At 33.2% G+C, this 6697-nt stretch overlaps 1 long non-coding RNA gene across 2 annotated transcripts; it reads right to left on the bottom strand.

The window, feature by feature from the left end:
• Positions 1-235: 235 nt before the first annotated feature.
• LOC139843332 (uncharacterized) lies at positions 236-2332 on the bottom strand. Of its 2 annotated transcripts, XR_011757525.1 has the most exons (6): positions 2249-2332; positions 1556-1928; positions 1332-1407; positions 919-1228; positions 667-775; positions 236-530 (listed from the first exon to the last, which is right to left on the bottom strand). It is a non-coding gene; the product is annotated as an uncharacterized lncRNA (long non-coding RNA). The 2 variants fall into 2 exon arrangements; XR_011757524.1 differs by having other exon boundaries at positions 667-1228.
• Between the last annotated feature and the right edge of the window lie 4365 nt (positions 2333-6697).

Genomic DNA, 6697 nt, shown 5'->3' with positions numbered 1-6697 from the left:
AAGTTAGTGGTTGGTTTGGTTCAATACTTTGCTATCAGGTAGTCATGGCTTTTAGACTTCGGTGGTTTTTTTTTTTGGTGATTTTTTTTAAGAAAAAAAATCAAACGCCGCAACGCGCGTCTAACTCAAACACTTGTTATATTATATAATAGAAATAAGAGGTGACATTATAAATATATTCAATATAAAGTATGTTTTTACTGTTCACTTCAATCGATTCTATCATATAAACTAGATATGTGGCCCGACGCGCTACGCTGCGCGACTATTTTTTAATAGAAAGCAAAAGATACCTACAGACATACAACATACAGAATGCTATTTACGTTGTGTTACATTGTGTTCCTAGTTATTACAGTGCGTAGCATAGCCAAAAAAAAAAAAAAAAACACTCTGGTCTTCTTAACAGAACACAGCAAATAAATCTCCACAAAAAATTACATTTTTGCTACTAATACACATACTATAAATTATGTATTGTGCTACTTCAAGGCTTTGCAACTTTGCATTACTCCTCGCCAATTCTCTGCCTTTGATATAATAAGCCAACAAAGATAAAGAGTTTTCAAAAAATTTTCCTTGTTCGGGAGTGAACTTTCAAATGATAAATATAATTCATTATAAATGCGTTGCTAATCAAAGTAATGTGAAAAGAAAGAAGCTTACATAGTCGCCACTCTTTGTCGAGAAGAATAGTTTTATCCACACGTTCAACACATGCAAATAGACGACACAACGATTCGCGTATCACTTCTGGATCGTAGCCCTTTTCCTCCTAAAGAGATATAGGTCCATCATGTTGAACATCAGTCATAGTTTCAAAGTTAAAAATACACACACCCTTTCATATATCAGGTTGTGTTCATACTTAAAGTGGCAAATCAAAAATTAGTAGGTGTAAAGATAGAAATATAGAACCTGGTGGTGGTAAGTGACGGCTGTTGCATTAGGTTTGGGATATTATAACATATTTTCACATTCTATCTACTTGCAAAATCATTTATAAAATAGCAGTTAATCATACCATTGAGTCAAAATATGGGTGCCTAATTCCATCAAATAATTAGTAGTAAACATCAACTTGCCATTAGTATATTTTTAACCTCTAAGGTAGTAACTACAGTAGATCAAAAGTAGTCATAAACTCGCATGTGCCAAAACAAATAATTAATGAATCAACCCTTATAACATATTGGAGAATCGGTGTTAGAGGGTATTACTTGAGCACCTGAGACAACATGATATTTAGTCAGGATGTCAATACAGACGGTCCATTTATGATGTTGCAGCTAGAACTAATTATATAGTGTGAAACAGACATAAACGTTTACCTGACTAAGGACAAATTCCTTCAACATGTTTTTGAAATCTGCCTTCCTTTCTCTATCTAGTCTCTGTATTTCATTCCTATTATTTTCTTGTATCAATCAAATGACATACTAATAATATTGCATTCACGAATGGACGTTCAAGACATAAGCCTTAAACATTTGGAAACAGTAACGATGCACTTCAAAAAATTTAATAAAATTTGACTATGTTCTGAGTTCCATACCTGATATCACAATATAAAGGAAGATATCACATGACAAACTCATCAGATAATATCAACAAATTAAATTGTTGTTCTTGTGACAAAACTAAAACAAAAACATTGTTGGCACACTTAATATTCAATCAATAATAGCAACAAAAAAAATCATAATTAATAAAGCAAACTTCCCCTATTATCCACACGGTGTTCACTCTGCAATCGACCCTTTATCATAAGCAGATGGATGTTTAGCAACTGATTGTAAGTACACATGCTGACAAAGAAATGGGAAGCATTGATGAAGGCAGGAGGCTGTCTTTCCACTGGTGAAACAACACACCTCAAATTTTGACCCATTTAGAAATCTGCCTATAATTTGACTTCAACACAGCATCTATTGACAAATAAATATGACAGCAGCAAATTATTTCAGTAAACTAAACACATACGTGAACAAAAAAATAGCTTAAACAAACACATGAACAACCCATTTGGAAATCTGCCTATAATCTTAATTCAATACAGCATCTATTGACTAATAAATATAATAGCAGCAAATTATTTTAGTAAACTAAGCACATAAGTGAAGAAAAAACAGATTAAACATACGCATGAACAAAAATGAAGAAAATTCGAGGATGTAAATAATTCTAAAAAATAAAAACCAAACAATATAAAATATGCAATCAACTAAAATAGTTACAGAACTAATACCTTGAACTGATGGGAACGACTGGAATAGCAGCGCCGGCGGCAATACAACCCTAATTAATTGACCAAAACCCTGATGTCCACATATGTGATGACCCGAGAATTTCCGACCAAATTTAAACTAAATCTTTATATTACTTCGACACGATAAGCAAAGTCTGTAATATTGAAGTCTCAAAAACTTTGAACTGTGTTCATGTAATTATTTGACCTTTAACTATGCCCGACGATTCACGAACAATTGTTTGTAAATAAATATGTATATAAATATAAATGTAAGTGTATAAAAAATTTGAATTAATAAACTACACTTTAATCAATTAAGAATTTGAAAATGCAAATTAATAGTTAGAATTATTAAGTTGTTATCAAAATATACATATACATATATATATATATATATATATATATATATATATATATATATATATATATATATATATATATATATATATATATATATAAAATCCATGCTTGTGTATTAAATATTTAGTGTAAATATATATACTACATAATCAATAATATGTAATAACAATATTTAATATAATAAGTTTAATTACAATTAAATTATAGTTGTTATAGTAAAATTATAGTTAAATTTTTTTAACATCTAATTAGTATTATTATTAGTATTTCAATAGCATTATTATTAGCTTTATTATTAGTACTAATATTTATAACATTAACAATAATAAATTTATGAACTACATATATCATCAAGAATATAAACAAGTATATATAAATACATATATTCACGTATTCTTTTGATGTCACGATCTTCCTAATCAAGCTGTCTAACTAATTGATATGGCTGTCGATTTTATTTCACAGTTAGGACCCACAAATTACTACAAGCCAATTTCCAAGTTTAATTGTATCTGATTCTGTTACGAGTCTTATTCTCCTTTTAATTTTTTTTGTACTCTTCTTCCTGGATGGTATTTTCTTGTCGAGAGTTACAATTTATATTTTGATTCGATTAAGCTTGTGTTGATAAGAAACAATTCATTCAACTCTCTGTCATCTTCACACATCTACACCAAACGCCACCATTGAATACCCAAAACCACCTTCACCACCATAACCGTCAATCACGTCATCTAAACAAAATGTGTATCTATTTTCTGTCATGAAGAAACAAACCACCTTGAACCAACATAAAAACTGCCATCTTCACTCTCAAATAACCCACCATCGCGAGACTCTCACCACCTTTAGAATCCCTGTCATCACCAATACTTTTACTAGTATTACCATCGAGGTTTTTGTTTCAGTTTAAAAGGAAAAATAGCTAGACAAACTACCATCGAGCTTCCTCCATGTACAATCACCAATATGAAACTAGTACGCTGCAATTACAGTTGTTACACTTCTGTTCCAGATGACAAACCACAGCTGTAAATCACCTTCGTTACTGCAGCTACGACTGCCATGAACAACCATAAAAAGCCCTATCGATCATTGTTTTCCTCCTCTATTGAAACCCACGAACTACGTCGATATTCGAGGTAAAACAGTCACTTGCAGTCTGCTTCTGTTTCCCTTTACCATTCTATATCTTTGTTATTTAACAATACAAAAGTCAACTCAAAACAATCATCAAAGGAACACTCAATATCGAATTCTCGTAAATTAAATGCATGCGAATAAAGTAGCAGCATTATGTGTTCTTTGTTTTGATCGATAACCTTTAAAGCAACAATACCCCACATACTATTATAATTGACTAGTTGGTTACAAAGGGTTTACTTATTCAATAAAGGAAGATGCAGGGGACAAAAGCAAGTGGAAAGTAACTAGCCCCATAATTAAGCATCATTCCTACGCAATTTTTTTTGTATGTTCGATAATGTTAAGGCCAAGTGGGACATGATTAGGAAGAGATTAGCGTAAAGTAGAAAAGAGGATGATGGTAATGAACGATATAAGTAAAGATTGATAAAATAAAATGATAATGATGAATGAGTCGATGATGAGTTGTTATTGAAGATGAAGAATGATTAATGATGATAATTAGATGATATATTGATGATAAAAACCGAATCTTACATATACCGCCGCTTAATTTTTTTTTTTTTTTGTTTACTGCTGTTTGGTAAATTCTATTCAGACTCATTAAATTGAACTTGGGCCTATTGAATTCACTAAATGGATTTAGCTTCTTGGGCTTGAGAGCCTACTGATGGGCCGAGAGTTATCATGATATTCGGTTGGGCCGAGACAGATAGGAAGAGATATATACAAATGGGTTACAAACTTATTTAGTAAAATCGACTTGGACTATTGGATATGGGTGTTGTCGGGTGTGCGAGTGGTCGGGGCTTCGAGACTCAACTAAGCCATTTCTTTTTATTCCTAATATTAGAGGTTCGTGAATCCGAAGCCAACCCTGCATTGTTCTGTATAGTCATATGTATTTTTACTACAAAATACATTAGGTGAGTTCATTTAATTCCCTTTTACTCTTTACATTTTTGGGACTGAGAATACATGCGCTATTTTTACAACTGCTTTATTAAATACTTTTGAAATGTATTTAGAACTGAGAATACATGAAATGCTTTTATAATTGTTTTACGAAATAGACACGAGTAAATGAAACTACATTCTATGGTTGAATTATCGAAATCGAATATGCCCCTTTTTATTTAGTCTGGTAATCTAAGAATTAGGGAACAGACACCCTAATTGACGCGAATCCTAAAGATAGATCTATCGGGCCCAACAAGCCCCATCCAAAGTACCGGATGCTTTAGTACTTCGAATTTTATATCATGTCTGAAGGAGGATCCCGGAATGATGGGGATATTCTTATATGTATATTGTGAATGTCGATTACCAGGTGTTCAATCCATATGAATGATTATTTTTGTCTCTATGCATGGGACGTATGTTTATGAGAAATGGAAATATGAAATCTTGTGGTCTATTAAAATTATGAAATGATTATTTGATGATAAACTAATGAACTCACCAACCTTTTGGTTGACACTTGAAAGCATGTTTATTCTCAGGCACGAAAGAAATCTTCCGCTGTGCATTTACTCATTTTCAAGATATTACTTGGAGTCATTCATGACATATTTCAAAAGACGTTGCATTCGAGTCATTGAGTTCATCAAGATTAGTATTTAGTCAATTATAGTTAGATATATTATAAAATGGTATGCATGTCGTTAACTTTCGATGAAATGAAAGATTGTCTTTTCCAAAAATGAATGCAATGTTTGTAAAATGTATCATATAGATGTCAAGTACCTCGCGATGTAATCAACTGTTGTGAATCGTTTATAATCGATATGGACTTCGTCCGGCTGGATTAGGACGGGTCCTTTCAGTTGGTATCAGAGCGGTGGTCTTAGCGAACCAGGTCTACATTAGTATGCATAACTGATAAGTCGTTAGGATGCATTAGTGAGTCTGGACTTCGACCGTGTCTGCATGTCAAAAGTTTTGCTTATCATTTTTGTCGAAAATCATCTGCTTATCATCCTTAGGAAATTACATGCTCATTATTCTTAGTCTAGATACGTTTTACTGCATTGACTGCATAAATAGTGTATAGACAAAAATTCATATCTTAGCGTATCTGACAATTCATATCTTAGTGTATCTGTTACTGTAGATCTTGCCTGATGTCTTTCGTAATTTTCTCCGTAATTTAAGGGAACCTGGTACTATATATCTATGCATATTATGCATTGAGAATACCATCCAACTATCAATTGCTGTCACTAAACTCTTCATACCAAAAAAAAAAAAAAAATCTTTTCTGAGATCGCGTAAGATGGCCTCTACGAACCAACCAAGTTCATCTGACTCCGAAGATAGCGTGACAGGAGCACACCAACCAATCAACTACCGTGATTACTGGAGAAAATGGGGGTGGGTTTGTGACATACTCACCCTATGGAGAAGGGAAGAAGGTACTCCATATCATGAACTGAATCTACCACCTAACCTTGGAGTACTTAACCCGCTCACCGGCGAACCCGTTCGCCACACCGTTTATACCCTTTTTGCAAGAATTTTTCATCTTGAGGCTACCATTAACGGAAATAGAGGAGATATCCGACCTCTACCTCGCACTGATAACCAACCAGGGTTAGTAGAAGAAGTTAGAGAACTCCGAGCTCGAGTATTAACTTTAGAGAGCACGGTACACAATTTACAAGCACCCGCAATATCACCAACACCAGTAACGTCACCAGCCTCAGCACTAACGGCACCAGTACCACCAACAACCCAAGTTTCAACAATCCATGCCTCAACATCTCATTCTGTACCTCGAGTATAATCATCATTCTACGTATCGTTCTACGTCAATTACCTTCGTTCTTCATTGCGATTATGTAATCTCTACTGTTTTAGAAATTATGTATTCTTGTTCTAACGGTAAATCAGATGTGTTAATATCATATTAACTCATTAAATCCATGATTACATCTGAAG

This window comes from Rutidosis leptorrhynchoides, chromosome 4 (assembly GCF_046630445.1).
Source record: "Rutidosis leptorrhynchoides isolate AG116_Rl617_1_P2 chromosome 4, CSIRO_AGI_Rlap_v1, whole genome shotgun sequence".
Taxonomy (NCBI): domain Eukaryota; kingdom Viridiplantae; phylum Streptophyta; class Magnoliopsida; order Asterales; family Asteraceae; genus Rutidosis; species Rutidosis leptorrhynchoides.
Note: the sequence above shows the minus strand (reverse complement) of the source record. Positions and strands in the feature narration are given on the sequence as shown.